The sequence below is a fragment of the Gouania willdenowi genome, chromosome 11 (assembly GCF_900634775.1).
Source record: "Gouania willdenowi chromosome 11, fGouWil2.1, whole genome shotgun sequence".
NCBI classification, from domain to species: domain Eukaryota; kingdom Metazoa; phylum Chordata; class Actinopteri; order Blenniiformes; family Gobiesocidae; genus Gouania; species Gouania willdenowi.
The window spans coordinates 8,875,527-8,898,533 of record NC_041054.1 but is presented as its reverse complement, the minus strand read 5'-3'; the positions used below and the strand labels follow the sequence as shown (position 1 = coordinate 8,898,533).

The following is a 23,007-nucleotide window of genomic DNA, read 5'->3' as shown; positions in this document are numbered from 1 at the left end:
GTAGAAAAAACACCACAGGATAAATGTACACAGACAGTATTATTGAGATTAACAATAATGTTAGAAGGACAAAGTAAAGGCTGTTGATGTTCTTCACCTCCAAACAAAGTATAATCATCAAACCAACATGATGTATTTGCCTTTAGGGAATCAATTAAAACCGCATTAAAACAGGCTAATCTCTCCCTAATATATTCATCATAGGTCTACACAGACATGAAACAAGTAAATCATATTATATTGCAGTGAATTCAACCACTCACCTGTGTAGAAGGCGATCCTTGAAATATCTGAAAGACAAATGAAGAAATTAGTTAGTTAAAGTGTGATTAATACATTTGATGTGCTGTTTGCTGTTTAACAAATAATAACCAAACCAGAACCAATTATGAAACATTAGTTTATTTAACACAATTCAGCTGCAACAGTGGGAAAGCTTTAGTTTATTTGACAATATTTGTCAAAGCAAGTTCATTAAAAATCCATCAAGATCCTTTTTACAGACATCTCTCACACATCTATTTTTAAATTTGCTATTATAACAATGTTTCCCCTGCAAACTGATTTGGTATAGTTTTACAGTCAAAGAGCAAATATGTGACTATCACAGTAGTGTATTGTTATATGAACTTAAACAGGAATTCTGAAGGGAGCTATTTCAGGTTTTAGGATAAGATGTATTTGTTGACAATGAAATATAAATAAAAGACGACAACAAAGATGTGTTGAACAAGCCCAGTCCTGCAGTAGACCTAAGTTTCAGAGAATTAATTAAGTACATCAAGTACATTGATATGTAAATGTATTTATGTCTGCGTATGTGTGTGTGTATGTATATTCTTCATTTATCAATTCTATTTCCCTCCATTTTATAAGAATCTGTGTACCTTTCGTTCTTTGGTTATTTCGTTTAAAAAACAAATTGGAAAAATGGAAAAAAACAGGTTGGTTTTTTGGTTTTATTCATTTAAAACCAGAAACCAAAAACCAAACATGCAGCGTTTTTCTGTTTCAAAATTAAATCTGGTTCTGTTTGTGTGATATTTGGATATTTACGGGGAAACTAGGACGAGAACTTCATCTTCTAATCTCACCAGAGAGAACGACCGACAGATGGACCTTTACTCTGCTGCGTTTTATAAAATGATCTTGTGGCATGTTTTCCACCTCACACCGATTGCGTTTCGTTAAAGAGTTATTGATGCTGGAAGTCCGATTCTGTGAATATCTGCCAACTTTACCGAACAGTGTTACGGTCCAAATAGTATCCAGATAAACTGGTGACTGGGAAGACTTTTGCTCCCGGTTCGGACATAAAAAGAAGCAACGCATAAGTCACATTACTGGTGAATTGAAACGTTATTATTACATAAATAAATCAAAACCAAAAATGGATGTTATGTAAAACATGTACATATGTGGAACCAGAGGTGGTGTAATGAATCTACTGGTGCTCCTCGTTTATGATGATCAACTTCCGTGTGTGTTGACGCCTGCTGTTAGCGGTATTTATAACGTGCAAAATAAACATTTTTACCACACTATTTGTCATTTTGATTTGGTTTTAAAATGGAATAACCAAAAAACAAAGGGTTGTACAAATTTGTAAGGTTTTCTTTCTTTTTTTTGTTTTCTTGAGGTTTTTTTTTTCTGTTTTGCTCTACATAAGAAATTACAAGTGGAATTAAATATATGTTAAGAGTTTGTGTATTCAGACAAAGTTTTCCAGGAATATATTTTAAAAAAGGAATTATTACAAGTGCAATTATCGTATACTTTAAGTAGTTGGAAAATTCATTAAAAGGAAAAAAAAATTCAGTACATCAAGTTTTGAGAGTTGCTAAAAATAAAATTGGAATCAGAATTTCTCGCAATCAAGATACAATTTGAGTAGTGTCGTTCCATCATCCTTACAGGTTGGCCTCCTTAAGATGACTGTGAACAATTTTTGATTGTCATGCTGCTATACATTTACGTTGTTCAGAAAAACCTTTGTGTTTTTTAGCATTACATAGTTTTATTTCACTGTTAAGAACCGTAATGATTTGTTAAAAAAAATAAAAGGGTGTTGCAAGCACAAGCCATCAAAATGTCACGACAAAATGAGTTTAGGAACTATAAATTAGGGGCATCATATATAACAATAAACTTCCACAAAAAATAAAATTCCTTCCATCATTAGAACTGGATTATAATTGGATGGCAATTCGACCTTGACCGTCAGTTCTAAAAGGAAATGCAAAGCTTAATTTACAAAAACTGACTTGACAAAGTAACAAAAATGGCAGATATAGCAACAGGAAATTGAATTGCTGAATTTAAATTGTTTGAACAATGTTAAATATGACTGTATTTATTGACCGCTGTGACACACTCCATTAACAACAATACTGATGACCCCCCAACAAAAGCCCATGAGAAACATTAAAGAGAACTTGACACCAGGTTATAGGAAAATGTCAAAAGGAAAAGTGCCTAAAGTGCTTTAGACACCCTGACGTACTGCAAACACTCACACATACGTACACACTTACACTGTATTGAATACCAGCTGGGGTTGTTAGCAAATATGATGTAATGGTAAAAGAGAATCAAGAGGAAATGCCATAAAGGTGACTCATGGTGTGGGCTTCTGCATATGTGTGTATCGATACATGTTGCGTAACAGGATACGGGAAAGACTCATTTGTGTCTGTGTGTGTATCTCAGAGTGCTAAGACTTTAAATGCCTTTATATCATTGAAATTTCCCAAGAAACAATTGAGAGTAATCACATTATATTTTCAAATATTCAACTCAGAGCTGTAGATTTTCAAAGTTTTTACGACAGCTTCAGTCATCGTGTTACAGTAAGTGGCCTCAGTTAGGGTAAACATCACTTGTATATATCGAGGCTTAGCTTTTTACAGCCTAAATAAATATTTCCAATTGGTTTGATTTACAGCGCAGTCCGTCTTTTTTTGTTTTGTTTTTTTATTACATAAATTGTGGCTTAAGCCGTCTTAAATTCACCAACAAAAGGATAAGTTTAACTAACCTTTGTCAACAACGCAAGACAAAACAACAATTTTTTAAACGAAACTAAAACTTAAACTAATTCTGATCAAGACTAAAACCAACACTAAACATAGTTTGAGCTCGCTTTAATCCACGCCACGGTTCATTTAGCTGGAAAGTTGGCTTTGTTTGGACAGGTTTGAATACAAAATCTAATGGTTCACGGAAGATGGCTAAACTACAACACCATTAAAGTATAAAATGACCATTGACTGTGCAGGGGTGTGTATCTGCTTCTAAAAATTCACCAAAATAACAAGGTTTTTAACATGTTTATCAGACAATGACGGCTAGATGTGGAACTCTGACAACAGAACATAAAACTCTGTGTCTTTCTAAATTAAACAAGGTATAAATTGTTGTTTACTCCACAGTGTTTTGGAGGCTTTAATCATATTCCATAAGGCCATTAGCTTTTGAACACGAGAAAGTGAAACTTATTATCATTGACACATCAAATTAATTCATTTTCATAAATACCATGACCTTTATTTTTCATTTCCCTTCTTGTGTTCTGGACATTTTCAATTATTTTCCCAGGTTTAGACAATGTATTTATAATGTGAGTTACTAGCGGTGGTAAAGCATGACAATTTCAGGATTTCCTTAGATTACGATTCAATTACAAAACAATTTTCATTTAGTAACAGTTATCAATTCAATTGTATGGTGTAATTGAAATATCCAAACAAGGAGGACTCACCTGGTTTGTATTACAATATATAAAATATAAATAATCGATCTTTGGGAAGCTCAGTCATTCGGGAGGGGCTCAAAGTAGGGTCGCTGCTCCTCCGCATCGAGAAGAGCCAGGTGAGGTGGCACGGGCACCTAATTAGGATGCCCCCTGAACGCCTCCCTAGTGAGGCATTCAGGGCACGTCCCTCCGGAAGGAGGCCCCGGGGAAGACCCAGGACACGCTGGAGAGACTATGTCTCTCGGCTGGCCTGGGAACGTCTCGGGGTCCCCCCGGAAGAGCTGGAGGAAGTGGCCGGGGAGAAGGAAGTCTGGGTGTCCCTACTGAGGATGCTGCCCCCGCGACCCGGAAACGGCTAAGCATGAGAAGATGGATGGATGGATGGACGATCTTTGGGAATTTAAGAATCAATTCATAATTGTCAATAGTAAAAATTGCAATTAATACATTATCTATTTTTTATCACTACCCCTAGGAGCTGCTTTGATCATAATTCTGTATGTTTAATGTTTTAAGCTAACAAAAAAAAAGCAGCAGAGAAGTGCCACATGCAGTAAACTGATCTGAATCAGTGCTGATGAGGTGTTTGTGACGACATTGAGATGAACCTTAAGCATTTAGAGTAGTGATGTACCGAAATGCATAATAATATCTTTCGATGTTTCGGTTTTGGGCCTTGGTTTTCTTATTTTCAGTTTTCGGTTTCGGCCAAGAATTTTCATTTCGGTGCATCCCTAATCTAAAGCCCATCTATTCCCAGGGTGCTATGAAAGCTCTACTCTATCTGTGTCCATCTCATCACTCTAGAATTACTGCCCTACACATTAGGTGCTACCTAGCCAGAGATTAGCAGCCAATGTTCTTATAGATTTTAAGCTGTTGAATGTTTTCTGTTGCACTTTTTGATCATGTAAAGCACACTGAGTAGCCTTGTGTAGGACATGTGCTATACAAATACATTTGCCTTGCCTAAAGTCTAGACTGAACAACCATAGGAGACAGTTGCCTGTCTAATAGACAGGAATAGACTGCATCTGAACTAGAGCTTCTTCATGGACAATAAAAGCTTGGGGCATTTTATTGTTAGACATTATTACTTTTCATTTTGACTGTCTTCATCATTCATTCTTATTGCTTTAAATACAATCTTACATCTGGAGCTTGCTGTATGGATAATCCCTGTCTCTGAAGTTTCTGCTGTAGTGCTATTGTAGTGCTAGTGTGTTAACACCCCTATTTATCTCTCTCCATCTGTTACACACAATGCAACACTTAAACACACATGAATACTTCCTGGTGGAACAGGCCAAAACACCTGCTATTCAAGCTGAGCTCAACAGCAAGACACAGTGGCAGAATAGAAAAGGAAACAATTACTATCAATGCACAATGATCCTGCAGAAGTGGGTAAACGCTTTAGATTTAGAAAGTAACGTTTTATTCTTTTACCAAAAAATAAAGTGTCTCGTGTCACCTCTGACCATTTTTAAATCATTATTTAATTTGTATCCCTAATGTTTTGATTTGTTGTTTTCCTGCTTCAGAACACTTCTACACAACAGATACTTATAACTTTGTTAATGTATTTGTTAATGTATTCCTGACATTTTGGCAATTTTAATTCAATTCAACTTTATTTATATAGTGCAAGATACAACAAAGTAATCTCAAACTCAAAGTGCTGAACAAAATATAAAGTCCATAGTAAAAAAAAAGAACCTAACAAGATCCACATGAACAAGCACTTAGCAACAGTGGGAAGAAATCTCCAGCAGAATCAGGTTAAATGGTAAATGGTAAATGGACTTGATTTTATATAGTGCTTTATCACCACACTGAAGCAGTCTCAAAGCGCTTTACATATCAGCTCATTCACCCAATCACTCTCACATTCACACACCAGTGGGACAGGACTGCCATGCAAGGTGCTAGTCGACCACTGGGAGCAACTTAGGGTTCAGTGTCTTGCCCAAGGACACTTCGACACATAGTCAGGTACTGGGATCGAACCCCCAACCTCTCGATCAGAAGATGACCCACTACCACCTGAGCCACGGTCAGGTTCCGAGGTGGCAGCCATCCGCATCGACTGGTTGGGGTTAGTGAACAGAAGGGCAAACAGAATAGGATAGGATAGTCCATCCGAATAGAGCCGCGAACCATTTCCTCATATTCACCTTTACAGAGGCATATTAACTTTATGCCTTTTCTAATAGTGCCAATGATTGTATAACAATCAGAGTTGCATGAGTTTGGTCCTCGCAAGCTCCTACCCAGCATGTTTTAGATGTCTCCCTTCACTAACACCACCTTAATCTAATATTTGTGTCATCATGCAGCTCTCCAGAAAGCCCGATAATGATCTATTCTTTAGAATTAGGTGTAGTGGACCAGAAACAAAAACAAACTAAAACATGCAAATGATGTACAGTACCGGGTTTGAAGAAGGCTTATACAATTACTTATTGTTTGTCTTGGAAACAAATTGATTAATGCTTCCATATAACAACCTCACTGTAGTCAAGTAACCCAAGGGGTACATGTATCCCTGGTTACTGGTCTTAGTGGCTTTTTAGCTGAGGTTTAGATAGTGTTTGATATAACCACTTTGAATGGACAACCCTAGCCTATCGAATAAAGATTATATTATTTGTCATACACACAAATATACACAGTACAATGCACAGTGAAAGGTATTTGTACTGGATGTAAAAAAAAGACGAAAGTAAGACATACCTAGATAAAAAAAAAAAACTTTATAAAGACATTTTTATGAATACAAAACTCCTGTTAGTTTTGTTTATTCAGAGATTGAGATGTGGAAAAAAAATAAAAAAAATGTATATATGTTTTTTTTTATTATTATTATAAAATGCTACCTTTTTTGCTTAGCTGGCATGAGGGACAATATACTTCCTAATTTGTCACAGTTTTTAGAGTGAAAGTGTAATATTGTGGGTTTTTTTTTTTTACCAATGCAGACTATTGCTGATAAAGGTTAGACTATGATTAATGTCAGAGCGCCACAAGCAGACATAACTACTGTTTATCTATACAAACATGTGCTCAAACACAACCATGTTTTCATTTCATTATCCACATTCCAATTAACATCAAGCAGTAAATCTTAACTTGCCGTGTGCTAGAAGATAAAGAACAGTGGACCCATTAAACATCAAACACACACTTATTATAAGGCCTTCTCCCCTGTCAAGCACTACACGCATCGCGCACCATAATAAGGTCACGCACACACATGACTGCTCACACACATTTATCTGCAAAAGGGCACACATTCACTCAAGTGTGCATCTTTCAGGTGCAGCGATAAAGCTAACTGGTTTACCATGTTAAAGTATCACACTCGGACCAGATATTCACGCATTATTAATCCAATGAAACAGATTTAGGGCGAATGAACTGGTGAGATAACGTAAGCTTTAGCATTAGCCAGTCAAGGCAAATCTGACTTGGAATAAATTATTAAAATTCAGTTGAAAAATCCCCAGTTGTATGTTGAACTAGCATAATAAATGAAAACATGTCTTTTTTCTTACCATTAAAAATTGAGTGCTTCTTCTATTTTGCATGAGAAACACACCCAGGGGTGATCATTTACTAGGCTAAAAATGAGCTCTAGATTCTGATTGGCCTGCAAACTCCAATAGTAAAGGTTCAGACACTGGAAATGAGTGCATCGTCCATGTTAATGCACCATGTATATGTAATTTCTTTACAATAAGTTGGATATAACATTGTCGAGTTCTGCTATTAAAAATGTGATTTTTACAACATTTTTATATACTTTATGCACACTTTACAGTAATTGTGTGTGTGTGGATATTTTCGTGTGTAAACAAGAAAGCATCCCACTTTGCCTCAGTCTTGTTTAGCAAATTTCTACTCATTACAAGCCAAGATCAAAATATTCAAACAGCCTGAAATATGGATGATCTAACCTAGAAACAAAAGCCACAGGGGAGTAGTACGGTAGTTGAAGCCTAGCACACGCACACTGTGTCATACACGCACACACATACACACATGTTGAAAAATTATACATTAACACCTACTCGTGAATATATGAGGGAAATTATTAATTTTTTGACAAATACATTATCTCTTTTTCACACGCGCACACACACACACACACACACACACACGCACGCACACACACACACAAATAAACTATGTTTTCACCAAATGTAAGGCATGTCAAAGAGAATAGAATAGAGCAATATGTTTTTACAAAGTGATACATTTTGGCTGAAAACTGGTTTATTCATTCAATCATTTATTGATCAAAGATAATTTAACTGTCCTTTTTGAAAAAAATAACAAATACAGTCCTCCATCTCAACCACTTCGTCAATAACTTGCTGATGCAAAATGTCCCACAGGCACATTTATTAACAAACAGTTAACAGGCTTTTTCTCCTATAAAGGACAGCATGTATGATTTGAAGAAACCTCAAACACAGTAAAAAAAAAAAGCGGCACAACGGAAATGACTCCAGACAAGATACTTGCGCACATCTCATTTTCGAACTCCATCAAGGTATTGATACCCTGAAGCCACACACCGAAATTGGTTATCCTATCTTAAACAGTTTCTATGAGAAGCTGTCCCCTTTGAAGATACCTCAAACAGAGTCCAAAGAACGGAACAAGGGCAATAACTCGAGAAAAATATAACTGTGCGCTTCTCATTTTCAAACTCCATCAAGGTATTGATACCCTGAAGCCACACACTGAATGTGGTTATCCTATCTTAAACAGTTTCTGATAAAAGCTGTCCCTTTTAACTCAAATGGACCGACGGACGGACAGAGCTCAAACTTATAACTCTATTCCACACTATGAAAAATCTATATATCGATATAGGCAGTATTGTAATTTTCTATATTGCCAAAATACAATACTCGATATATCTTGAATCTCGATATATCGCCCAGCCCTAATTACCACAGTCATTTTATCTCTTACATGACTATTAAGGATATATTTAAGGGAAGAGTTGCACACATTAAGAGCAGGAAAAAAAGTCTAAACATTTCTTGTTGTGTTTTTTTTTAGTTGTTGTTGAAAAAGCAGTGGGGTTGAAGTCCTACCATGATAGAGTCCCTCCATTGAAAAGAGAACAGAAGAGAAGTAAAGTCCTTCTTTGAGAAGCAGCTAAATTAGGCAAAACCTCAGATCCTGAGGTCTACCCAGTAATGATGGCTAATGGTTTAAGCTCACAGACCAGTCTGCTCCTCCTCCTCCTGCTACTACAACTACTACTACTGCTGCTGCTGCTGCTATCACACTGACACACATATACAAACAGAGAGCAGCATGTGTGGTGGGAGTAGTGAAGGGATGAGGGGGGGAAAGGAGGGAGGGAAGCAAAAAGCAGCAGTAGGCTGCTGATGAGGAGAGAAAGGGGGAGGTAAGAGGAAGGAAGGAGAGGGGGTTTTGTCCCCCCCAAGAGGATAATGGGGGGTGTGGGGGTTAACCAGATGTAGAGGAGGCAGGGGGGGTACACAAGTGAGGATGGACATACTTAAGGCAAGAGATGTGATGCAACGACTGCTCAATTAGAAATGATGAATATAGAAGAGGAGGAGACACTGGAAAATGGAAAATATATATGATTAGAGATCGAGTGCATTCATTTAATCAACGTACGTGGAAGTGGATCTGCTATTCTGTCCCAAAGAAACACAGAGTTCCCCTGAGGCACTGCTCAATCAGTCATAATTTAATCATCTCAACTCAACGCTGCCAGAAATACAATCCATCATGTATAGAAATAAAACAAATGAGAGAAAAAAAAATCATCTATCATGGAAGAAAAAAAGCAGTTCTGCTGAATTTACACATTTAATTGAATTATAAAGTAATCAAATTAATTACCAGCAGAATGAAATTAGGGGGAGAAACTTGCTTATTTAGTTATAGATGGATGCATTCCAAGTTTTTGTCTTTACACTAAAGGTGACATGAAAATCTTCGCTGACTGCAGCCAAATATACTAAGTTTAAACCCAGACAATTCAGTGGCTAGCAATTAAGCTGGTGTTAACTTACAAAAAAAACCACTCAATTTTCTCAATTTTTATTAATAAACTAGCAAATTTCTTCCAAGTTTGAAGAACCTATAACTAGAGGTTCTCATCAGTACATCTGCAGCTGTGAAATGATCAGATTTGGGACTATCCAGAGAACATTGTGCACTAGGAATCATTTCTTTTTAGTTGATGATAATACAGCAGAAAACTCTTAACTACTGATATAATATAACATGCAGGTTATCCACAATACTACAGCATATCCCAGTCTATGTACAAGGCATGGGGCAGTAAAGGCCAGTAGAGGACAAGCTCTATTCTTTCTGAAGGAAAGAAGATTAATAGGTCACAGGATTACTAGGACAAGATGAAACACGCACATACACACGTGCACACGCACACACATAAGCAGATACACTTTGCTTGTCTTCTTAAGCTGTGTTTTGTGTTTGAGATAACATCGCCCTCTAGTGGAATCCATTGATAAAACTTTTTTTTTGTATAAAGTGTTATATTTATTGTTCCATGAAGCCATCAACACAACTTTTGTGGTGTTAAACTTCCACAAATAAGGTGTTACTTACAAAGGTTTAACTATAAAGTCTTGTTCACCAGTCTTTCTACTCAAATTTCAATCCTCTTCAAATTTTATAGTGTATCGATTGCTCAGTGTTTCCCAAACTTTTTTGGATCACGACCTCATTTTGCAATCACAAATTTCTGGCGACCCTAAAGACATTTTCTTTTCTAGAATTAGTTGTTTTTTTTAATATCATGTTTGTTATACTATGTTACAAATATAGAGTAGCTAGGATAAGTGCACAAAGTGACAAGATGCACCAGCTCAGATATTTTAGTATCGTTATTTAAGATTGTATGTCATGTTGTAATTTGAAAAACAATATTAAAAAAAAAAGAAAAGTAATAAGTATTTTTTTCGACAACCCCGTTTAAATTCCAGGTGACCCCATGGATCAAGACCCCAAGGTTGAAAAACACTGTGATAGCCGATCCATCTAGTAACAGTATTAAAGAGTTTGCCATTAAAAAATAAAATAAAATAAAAGTGTTTTAAATGAGTTTTATTTTAAAGGAGCATAGGGTAGGATTTAGAAATCAGACTCCATAGTGACACCACGATGGTTGGTGTAACTGCCGTCATCAGCCATGGAGCGCGCATTCACTGTTTGCTTATCACCGACAGGTGAAGTCGGTCACATAGTGTCGTTTGCGCGCAAATAAGGACAATTATAAAGGAATACACCGTTGAAACATTCCTTTTTCTGCACAATAACATGGATTATCCTTACCTTTGATACATGGCTTATATAAATAGATCCAATGGGTCTTTTGCGTGTACTGTCTGTGTTTCATTTTCTCTTGTTACCAGTGCGCTGATCTGATGTTGACATTAACAGTTTTGTTTATAAAATCGGTGCTTACCACTAAAACAAATGTAAATATGTCATTTCTTTGAGGAAAAAAAAATAGGTTTTCACTTTTGGGTCGGACTCGGACGAGAAAATGCGGCCCATCGGCACTCCAACTGTGACACGGTTATTTATTTACTCGCCATTCACGTGACTGCTTACTGCAAGACCTGTGCACATGCCTCTGTGGAACCAAACAATAGTTTAGTCAACTGTGATAGTCTTCTTTCAGTCTCATAGCCGTCTTCTTCTCATTCTTTTTTATTTCCGGTATTGGGACACCTCTCCAAGCCGTCGAAAATGCGCACGAGCGTCTTTTGACTTCATGTACGCAGAACTGCGTGGGGAAATCGGTACCGTAACAGCAGTACAAAATGTATCACACACTCTTTTCAAGGCAATAGGTAGAAATATGTCTGGACTCATTCTCTTTGATTTGGAGCGTATCATCACCCATTAGCATTAAAAAAACTTAAAATTAATGTTTATTTTTTTCTCAAATCCTGCCCTATGCTCCTTCAACTAAACCTCATTCAATAACTATATGATGTGTACAATTAGAAGCTTTGAAAAACTATTGTTGGATACTGTCAGATCATATCCATTGAAATATATGATCTTGTATTCATGTGTTTGAGAGTGCACACTGCTGACATTAAATCACACACACACAAAGTCATTGCATAAGAAGAAGAGTGATAGACAGTTTCCAAACAATTGTCCAATGAACCTTTGTTACAGGAGCAATCACAGACATTTAGACAGGCACACACAGGGACACACTGTGACGCGACATGCACATGTTCCCTCAAGACTCAACAGTGTATGGCAGCACACCCACTGTCTGTCAGTGTGATGTCATACCTGTGGCTTGAGTCCAGGTGTTCCACTGACTGTGCAGATCACTACTTGCTCCCCTTTGTAATGCATCACTAGTCTGCCTTTGTGCGTGTCTCTACCCATACAGTGTTGTGTGTCTGTGATGGATCTAAAGAAGATATGAGGTCATATGTTTGGTGCAGCAGACACTGACCATGACTGGGTGAAATATGACTCTTTCTCTTTGCGTCTCTTTACAGTCGGTAAAATCCCAGACGCGTGCAATCCAGATTACAACACATTATAAATGTTAACCTTCACTCGACTCCTGGTCCTGGAAGGTCACTACCTGGGATAAATGTAAGTATGTTTATCACCATCCAGCTTTCTTGATGTCCTGAACCTATTTTTTCAGATGCCAATTAATATAATGAAAGACAGCAACAACCTTCAAAGCCAAAGCTGAAAACCGTACTTTGACGTGTTTACATTTATACTGGCCTCACTATATTTAAATAGAAAACCAAGTCTGCAACATACACAAACAAAATGCTTTCTCTTGTTATTCCAGCTCTGATTCAATTTAATTCCAAGCAGATTAAAATATTATGATGTGCAACTGTTAATATGACAAATCCCATAATCAATAGCCACAAACACAAGATATGATTAAATGTGAATATGAACAATTGACTCAAAACACATTACTACATAATAATCACATCACATTTACAGATGAACACTGTGTTTTACAATTTGAACTATTCTGTTATTATTTAATGTAAAGTACGATTTATGCCTATAATTTTCTGTGAATTATCTATTAACCTTATTTTGGACTGGAAACCTGTCCAAGGTCTGCCTACCTTTCTTAGCGTTCTAGATCAGGACAGAACGACAACATTAAAATAAATAAAGGTTGACCAATATGACCTTTTTTTTATTAATTTTTATTTTTTCTTATGGCCGATACTGATACCAATTATTAATAATCAAAGAAACCCGATAACGGATATTTTTTTGCTGTAAAAATTATAATTTTGGTGCCAAAATTTTGAATAACATACCTCGGACGAGACTGAATAGACTAGAGTATACTGTTGTTTGTTTGTTTGTTTGTTTTTGTACACAAAGACCTTGAACTCTGTAAGAATAAACTCTGTCACAAATCTTGGTTCAAAAGGTTTAAACATGTTCTTGTTAACTAGTAACTGGACAACAGAAAACGTTGTCATGTTGCTAGATTTGTCTCTAGTTGTTTTATGGGTTTTTTTCTTCAAAAAGGGGGTCTGAAAAGTTGCTAATTATTGCAGATATTAAGCTAAGCTGGCAACGGTGCTCTGCCCTTGGCTTTGATCTGCCAATGAGGCTATTGTGAAAAAATTGTGAAGAGGGATCACTTCATGACGAGAATAAGCAAAAGAAAACGTGTTTTCCAGTAATTATCTCATGTGTGAACAGTGAAGGTCCCCTGCTACATACTGTATTTATTAACCATTCTTTACATTGAGTTGTGCCTTTGTGATTTCCTCCAACATCAAACTCTTTTTTCCACTACTAATGTAACTAAAAACAAAAGAGTCTGGGACATACAATGATTGAACAGACCAGCACAGATGAAGATAAATCACAACTGGTTAATGGCCAGAAACGAATGACATGTTTCACCCACACATGTACACACACTCCAGCAGCCAGATATCTCACCCTCCCAGCTCTTTATGACAATTACTTCTTTCTCTCCCTGTGACTCACTACAGTGTAATTACACACAGACTGTACGACACGCGAAATGAGGAGCCACTCGTTCATAGTAATCAGAAATAAATCTGCACAGTGTTCAAAATGTGGAACAGAGAGACAAAGTTTAGATTTTAGTGGGAAAAGTTCTCTTATATGAAGAAAATATATTCACCGCGTCTTAAGATTTTTGTCACCAAATGGACTTATGACCTCTAGTCTAACCAATCACATTTCACTTTGGACTTGGAAAAAGTGTGTATCTTTGTGTGTGTGTGCATGGCCCAAGATGGGACAAGTCATTAACAATGATGTCATTTCCTTCCATTGTAGCAAATTTGAGTTTCCACAGTGAGAACTCAAGCCAAATCAGAGGGCCCGTCATTGGACACAGACTGAAAAACTTAGCAAGCTCAGTTCAAATGTTTGCATTATTGTTATATTACAATAAATGAACACCAGTGTCTGGACTCTGGAGAGTAAATAGTTTACTTATATTACACAGCTATAACACAGAGTAACAGACAGTTACAGCAAAACACACTGTATTCCGGTTAATAAACAGCATCAAAACACAGTCACAGAAAAAAAAGTTATGTATCTGCATGGTGATTCTGTGGCTCTGTACTGTGTTTTCTGCATGATCAATTAATTAATTAAACGTTATTTATATAGCCCCTTCTAAAGTGCTTCACATAATTTTGCTAACATAATTGACAAAAGTTAAAAATGCCTTTGTTTGAACCCCTGATGACCCTCTTAAACTAAATAACAACTATTTGTGGCTTTAAATTCCTTGACAAAAAACAACACCTATGACCAATATCAAATATGATGATATAATGTATTACTGGTATGGATGTATGTATCCCTGGTTAATTGAGTCAGTAGCGCACACAAAAAAAACATGAACAATTTAACACAAGGTTTTTGAGTTGCTGGACAATAATAAGTGTGAGAAGTCGATGCTGCTGCAGAGGAAGAAGGCGTTTTCCTCTGAGCCCCTGAGGGACACAGCATTTTGGAGGATGCACAAGGGGTGAGGGTTGACTTCCTGAATGCAACTAATCTGGAAGCATAAGGAATGGATGTCCCCCGTTCCCAAATCCAAAACGCACACGCACACGCACGCACCGCGCGCACACACGCACACACGCACACACACAGCTTTTCCTTCGCAGCTGTAAACACAATCAGGATGCATGGAAATACGATCCATGAAAAGGAAAATCTGAGTTTAGCACACATTTATAATGTACGTGTTCTAGACTGGATCGATTGATTCGAGGCTGACACACAAAGCGTTCGCTGTTGATTTTTAAGGGTAATTACCAAAAAGCAGTTTTAGATTTTGTGCAAGATGTGGAAAAACAGCTCAAACCTGACCACAGCTGTACATGTTTACATAATAGGTACAAAGTAGTAGACTATCCACCCTTAGCTTGGGAAATGGTGCAAAACAAGTCCCTTTACACACAGGGCTGCTTTCTCCTTATCGGACAAATGACATCATTAAGTATATCATATACTCCTCGTGAGACTCATGCATACTTAAGGCATACAGTAACAGTATTATCCAGAGCTTTACCAAACTTTCCAATGTACAATTAATGTGAGAAAACCTGCTGTGGGCCCTACTTCAGTCACACTACATACTACATTAAAAACAGTCTATGTTACCGACTGTCATGTTTTACTCTTCATTTTTAGAGCTAAAGTGGTAAAAAAAAAAAGGAAAAAAAAGGTGATTTGTGGTATACAAATGAACAAAGTGACCAAGCAGAAAGCGACCCTGGAGAGAACAAACAGCAGCCAACAACTTCTCTGCAGTGTGGTGGACTGCTCCTGCAAGATCTAAGTGCAGTGAAGTGTTTCTATAAATACAGGCCTCCTGCACCACTGTGCAATTCGCGCACACACACACACACACGAGCACAAGCACACACGGTCACGCTTGTATTGGCTTGTTGTAGCCCAGTCATGGAAAGAGTCGAATCAAATAGTGTGTGGAGCAACTTATTAGAAAGGAAGTGGACTTGTTTGGTTCTGCAACTTGATTTATATTGACCAGTTAAAACCTTTTATGTAGCCTAATTTTGTCCATAGACAACAATTTATTTATTTTCTCTTAATAAAATGTGCTTTATTTTTTACATAATTCTTCAATAATATTGGAATTGTGAATATTATGATTATACTTACTGATTAAAAGCTCTGTATTGTATCTTAAACTATTGTCATGTCCATGGCTGGATCACATCAGTATGCAATGTAAATTCTTCATAAGTAGAGAAGTGACTGCACTCTTATTAGTATACTGTAGGGGCTGTAGCCTCAGTGCCCTCAGGATGGTGCACTTGATTAGCATTACTTTGCATCTAGAATATGAAGTAGATATCAGCCACTCTGCTCCTTCCTGGGGCCTTTGACGCATCGTAATAATCACAGCAGAGAAGACATTTGAATTATTGGACTGTGAGATTTTTCAGCAACCAGTTGTAATATAGAAATCCCCCATATAAGAAAATATAAAGAGGGATGTTGGTGAAGTAATGTTGCTTGCACAACAAGGTTTTAGGAATTGCCAACATACAGGAGTTGTTATTGACTTGTAACGGCAACTTTTCATCATAGTTTTGGTCGATTCATTTTTTTTTTAAGTGACGATAACTAGACTATGACTCTTTCAAATCTTTATCATGTGCAATATTATTTATTTATTCATTTTCATTGTTAAATATTACGTGGCCTTTTTTGTGTGTCTATACCTTCTTCTGTAAAATCCCTGTTTGCATATGTCATACCTCCCTCTATGGTTTATTTTATATTGTTAAAATATTTAACTGCAAAGGGTATATTGTGTAGTTGCTTTTTTTAATTTTTTTATTTCTTCACTGCGTTCCCAAACACAATCGGCTTACTTCCTATTGGATCCATTACCGGCTTGTCCCACCTTCCACGCAACAAAAGTAGCCTTGGTTGGTTGGATACCTTCCAAACCTGTGTTTTGAACCATGTGAACATGATAGTTTAATTTTTATTAGTTGACAAAAATGTCAATAAGTTTTCTCTCAGTTGAATTTTTAAACATTAGTCACGGTCTGTAGTTATTTAACGTGTTCGAAATTGCATGATAACATACTACTCATAATAAGTTTGACGTCAAAATTAGCATGTAGTGCATTCACATTAGATAGTATGGAAAAACTGAGTACGCGAGAAGTATTACTATAGTAATACTCGATATAGTAATATAGTATTACTATATCGGGACATTTTTTAAAGTATGCACGGTGCGCACACTAGTCATATACTCAACCACCCCATGATGCATTGCGAGGGGAACGTAAAATCGTCCTGGGGCCTGTTTCAATCTAAAAATCAAACATCCACTTTTCAAAACAAAAGCATCTCTTCTTATCGTCCATCAGTTTTTTTTACGCTTTTGTAAATAGGGCGCTCATTTTGAAGTTAATGATACCGAAAGCATTGTCAGTAGCACCATGCCAGGTCTCCAAAAATCTCCAAGATGTCAGCATGAAATGAGTTTTCGTGACTTTTTATGGATCAAATGAGCACATGTTGATATTCTCCTTGGTAACTTTCCTACTTATAATGTTTTCAGAACTTTTAAAGGTGGCAAATAAATGGAGATATTTAGCCTCAGTGTGCGTCAGGTTTTTGTCGTTGTAGGTTCGAAATGCAAATTGGGAAACTTTGAAGTATACTTCAGTGGGAACGGTAATCACATACTATATAGTATATATACATATAGTACATAGACAGTATGTACTCATTGAGTTTGTTGTGTATAGTACGGAGTGCGCCATTTCGATCACGGCCATTGTCACTTTAGAAAAATGTAGTCAACCAAAAACTATCCTGACGAAAATTTGTAGAAAGTGTCTATTCGTATGGTTGCCCCACGATGCTATTGGTACATTTACCGAAGTAATCGTACGTAGCGTCTTAGGGTTAAGTTTAGGGTTAGGGTTAAGTTATAACCTTATATTGCAACATTTTTAGGGTTAGAATTAATGTTAGGTTTACGATTAGGTTTAGGCTTAGTCACGTGACCTAAACTGGCCAATGAGGGGCGCTGCATACGGATAGAAAGTCGATATGTCGGTATATTGATACGGCAACCATATGGATAGCCACTGCCAAATTTGTAATGGACAAAACTAAGTTAACACTGGAATTGTCCCCCATGTGTGAATAATAAAGTGCAATCAAATCTAATCACTAACACCTGATTTTAATCATGTATTCTAATCCATTCAGAAATAAACGAAAAAAATGTATTTGTTTGGCTGTTTCATGACTCAACTTTTAGCCAAACATGAAATGGTGCTTGTTATCTACAATGAAATGTAAAAAGTACATTAAATCTGAACTGGAGCAGATAAAATGTGTTTTTAATTAGATGTTCATACATGTTAAATTATCAGTGGTTCTGCAGTGTAGAAAGTCTGACAAAGAGCCAAGGTGGCTGACTACAGCCTTGAATCCAAGAGACACGACGAAGGCACATTTTGAGGCTCAGATAGGGTCATCGTGTTCCACCATTGTTACATTATATTAGCATTTAAAGTTCACCCACATTGGCTCCATGTGTCTGCGCCTTTAGGTGGTAGTGGCTCGTCTCTGTTCCAACTACTGCAAGTTATACTTAAAGCAAAACTATCTCCCAGTCACTGAGCTGTAGAGCTGACAGGACTTATCTGGAATTACCACGGAGTTACTAAGTAATACACTCCGCATATTTACCAAAGGAAACCGCTAACAAACAGCGGTACACACAAGTGAAACAACCCCATCCTGTAGTTTCTTTTATGTGTTGAAATGAACCAAAACAGCTCATCACTCACGGTGAGTCGGTCCAGGTGACGTCCCGGAGGTTAGCGTTGACTTAACCGCTCAGAGTCGCTAAAATCATCCGCAATTCGACTTCCAGAGCTGGGAGTAGTTTCCCTCTGAATGTTTCCTCGCTTCGGTATGTGTCTGTAGGTGTGTGTATGTGTGTGAGAGAGTGTGTCCCCTCTCTCTCCCTCTCGTCGCCTGCTCCTGCTTCCCCTCCACATCCAGCATTCCAACATGGCTGCTGCAGGGACTCACACAGGGAGCAGGAGAGGAGCTGTGGGAGGGCCAGCCTGAGAGCCTCAGTCCGGCTACTCATGAATGAATGGATACCTTTGGGAGCACTGGAGCCACAAAATTAGGAACAGGCCTCAGAAATATACATTTACCCTGAAATAATCCGAGGTGTAAAGAGTACTAATATATCTTACTCAAGTAGAAGTAGTTACTTGAATTAAATTGTACTCAAGTACAAGTAAAAGTAAGTCATACATAAAAAACTGAAGTAAAAAGTACTTGAGTAAAAACTAAAGTATAAAGTACTGAAGTAAAATGTACTGAAGTAAAAAGTACTTAAGTAAAAACTGAAGTAAAAAGTACTTAAGTAAAATCTGAAGTAAAAAGTACGGCAGTAAAAATTACTGAAGTAAAATCTGAAGTAAAAAGTACGGAAGTAAAAAGTACTGAAGTAAAAAAGTACTGAAGTAAAAAGTACTTAAGTTAAAAAGTACTGAAGTAAAAAGTACTTAAGTAAAAACTGAAGTAAAAAGTACTTAAGTAAAAACTGAAGTAAAAAGTACTGAAGAAAAAAGTATTGAAGTAAAAAGTACTGAAGTAAAAAGTACTGAAGTAAAAAGTATTGAAGTAAAAAGTACTGAAGTAAAAAGTAATTAAGTAAAAACTGAAGTAAAAAGTAATTAAGTAAAAACTGAAGTAAAAAGTACTGAAGTAAAAAGTACTGAAGTGAAAATATGGATTATTATTCATGGTTTCTTTTTTATTAACATACTCTAATTAAATGTTCAATAGCTCTTATTTAACAATAATAAAACATATTCAGTTCAACTTTCTCAACGCCTATTATTTGTTGGAACAAACAGTTTCAGAACATCCGATTTCAACTTAACCTAAATCTAACAATTACACAAGCAAGTACGTACTGTAGGCGATGAGACAAATCAGATATAAATAACTAGGACACTCAGATTAATACACACAAAAAAAGACAGTTTGACCAAAGCGCACAAAATCTAAATCATTAACAAATACGAATAATTATATTTTAAATATTAAACTTAATACACATTAAACAACTCATATACATATACCTAATAAATCAAATAAACAGACACAATAAACCCCTAAATGATAAATAATAATGAATATTTAACTAACTAATAGTTTAACTATACTACTATAATACTGTAATAAAATATCGTTTTATTTCTAAATGTAAAACATCATCTAATTAAAATAATACTGTTAGATTTAAACTTTTTTTCATATCTGATGATCTCATGTTTAACTCTAACAATCCCAAATGTACTAGTATCATAACAAAATAGAATAAAAATGATGAGAGAATATACGGTGGAGGCCCAGAAGTGAGCCGACCCTGACACCCACAGCTGTGTATTAGTTGTTTGCCTGTTCTATATTGACTTGATATTGTTGTTGATTCATTTTCTGTTCATCTGTAATAGATTGACTTATTGATTCAGCAAAACAAAACCTCTGACTACGTCTCTCTGTATGCAATCGTTACTACTGAATACAAGAGTATCTCAAAACTCGAACAGAAGTCAAATGTAGCTCAAATAAATAGTACTCAAAGTAAAAGTTAGTTACTTTCACCCCTCAAGTTTTTATTTTTGATAATAAATCTTGCCATGCAGTGAACGGATCCATCTACAACTCAATGTGACAAAGACTAAGGAGCTGATTGTGGACCTGAGGAGAACCAAGAGGCCGGTCAGCCCTGCCTCCATCCAGGGGGTCAGTGTGGACTAGTGATAGACCGATTCAACGGCCGGCCGATACTATCGGCCGATTTTTGCGGTTTTTACGTGTCGGCATCGGCCGATGAGGGCTGCTGGTTCGCCGATTCACATTGTTTAATATTTGTTAAATATTTTTTACTTGTTCTTGTTCTACATCAGTGATTCTCAGCTGGTGGGTCGGGACCCAAAAGTCAGTCGTGGGCCTGTACTAGGTGGGCCGTGGACAGCTGGTCAAAAATAAGTAAAACCTTAATGTCTCTCATGTTGGACCTGTATTTTATTTGGAAAGAAACTTTTATTTTGACAGGCACGCTGTGAAATGCGTGTTGCACAGAAACACATATAGATTTATGTTTAAAAAAAGATTATATACCGTACGTGTTTTTTCAACAGCTATTTTTGAAAAACTAAATTTGGTTGTTTGAGTTCTAAAAAAAAAAAGAAAGAAAGTGGGTCGCGATTTAATGACCTTGGCAAAATGTGGGTCCCAGGGTGAGACTAGTTGAGAACCCCTGTTCTACATTCATCTGTTTTTAATATTTGTTAAATATTTTTTACTTGTTCTTGTTCTACATCACCTGTTTTTAACATTTGTTAAATATTTTTTACTTGTTCTTGTTCTACATCACCTGTTTTTAATATTTGTTAAATATTTTTTACTTGTTCTTGTTCTACATCACCTGTTTTTAACATTTGTTAAATATTTTTTACTTGTTCTTGTTCTACATCACCTGTTTTTAACATTTGTTAAATGTTTTTTACTTGTTCTTGTTCTACATCACCTGTTTTTAACATTTGTTAAATATTTTTTACTTGTTCTTGTTCCACAACACCTGTTTTTAATATTTGTTAAATATTTTTTACTTGGTGTCGTTCTAAATCACCTTTGTTATTTCAATAAATGTTCTTTTTAAAAATTTGTTTTCATCATCGTGTAATTTTTATGATGAAAACTGAGGGAGTAAAAGTAGTATCGGCTCCAAATATCGCCCCAAGAAAATCGGCAGTCCGTATCGGACATCGGCTAAAACTGATGGGAAAAAAAAAATCGGTATCGGCATCTGCTCTAAAAAATCCATATGGGTCTATCCTTAGTGTGGACATTGTGGAGGACTAGTGATTGACAATAAACTAGACTGGGGGAAGAACAGTGACTCCCTTTACAGGAAGGCCCAAAAGGCCGCCTCCATTTTCTGAGACGGCTGAGGTCCTCCAACATCTGCAGGAAAATGCTGAGGATGTTTTATTTAGGATGTCTGTGGTGGCGAGTGCGATCCTCTACTACGCTGTTGTTTGCTGGCGGAGCGGACTGAGGGTCGCAGACGCCAACAGAATCATCCGCAAGGCCGGTGACGTTGTGGGTGTAAAAATGGACTCTCTGACGTTCCCTTGCATTAAGTAAACATCTCATGTATAAACTTAAAAAGGAAGAGACCAAATCTTACACAATTCATTTATTTTCCACAAAGGCATATGTATAAAACAAAAGGTTTGTCAAATTGTACAATTGCCATGTGGGTAACAACATGGTAGAAACCCCAACCTGAACCGAGGAAAGTGGCAAATGACTAAAAAACTGACTAAAGCACCAATAATATTGTGATCATCACTCAATACTAGTTGATACATGTAACATAGCTTCAAGAGTAAAAGCTTTGGTATAGGGAACTACAACTTAAAAATGTGTTTCTACTTTAATAAATTCAGTTATGCTGATTTCATTTCATATATTAGCATCATGACTCTTCTGGGTATTTTCCCAAAGTTCTTCTATCAACGAGGAAATGTCCATAACAAAGGAAAGAGAAGAGTAAACAACCAATATCATTTTTATCTGATTACTGACTGACTAATCATAAACAGATGAGCTTTACTGAATATTTAGAAAAACTAATTAATTTCCTCTACAGTAATTCAAGAAAAAAAAAACCCATGTTGAAGAATATCCATTTGAACGTGAAGCAAACTCAACCCATTGACCATTCTGTGATGGTTTTATTATAATTTACAATTGTGCAATCTAGCAAAAAAAAAAAAAAAAAAATAATAATAATAATCTTATCTAAAAATGATATTTTGCAAAACTCGACTCCTGAATGTAAATTAGTCTACATAAATGTTTTATCTGCAAAGTCTTTTATATCAAAGCCTCCTGAATTATACATCAAACATTACATCATTAGTGGTCATTGCTTATCTCATTCATACCAAGGGCAGGAACACTTCAATTAAATATTGATGTTATTTCAGGTTTGAAGACGACATCTGGTGGTGTATTTCTGTTATTACAGCAAAACATGAAGCAAAACTATTACTGAGTGACCAGGGGCTTGTGTGATAATAATAATACTT

The 23,007-nt window shown here is 36.4% G+C and overlaps 1 protein-coding gene across 1 annotated transcript in view; it reads right to left on the bottom strand.

The window, feature by feature from the left end:
- ptk2aa (protein tyrosine kinase 2aa) overlaps positions 1-18,927 on the bottom strand; it is a 58,977-nt gene extending 40,050 nt beyond the window's left edge. The window contains exons 1-2 of the mRNA XM_028460593.1: positions 18,667-18,927; positions 264-290 (exon numbers count right to left, since the gene is read on the bottom strand). The gene's annotated coding sequence lies outside the window, so the exon portion shown is untranslated. The remainder of the gene's footprint in view (positions 1-263; positions 291-18,666) is intronic.
- Positions 18,928-23,007: the final 4,080 nt, after the last annotated feature.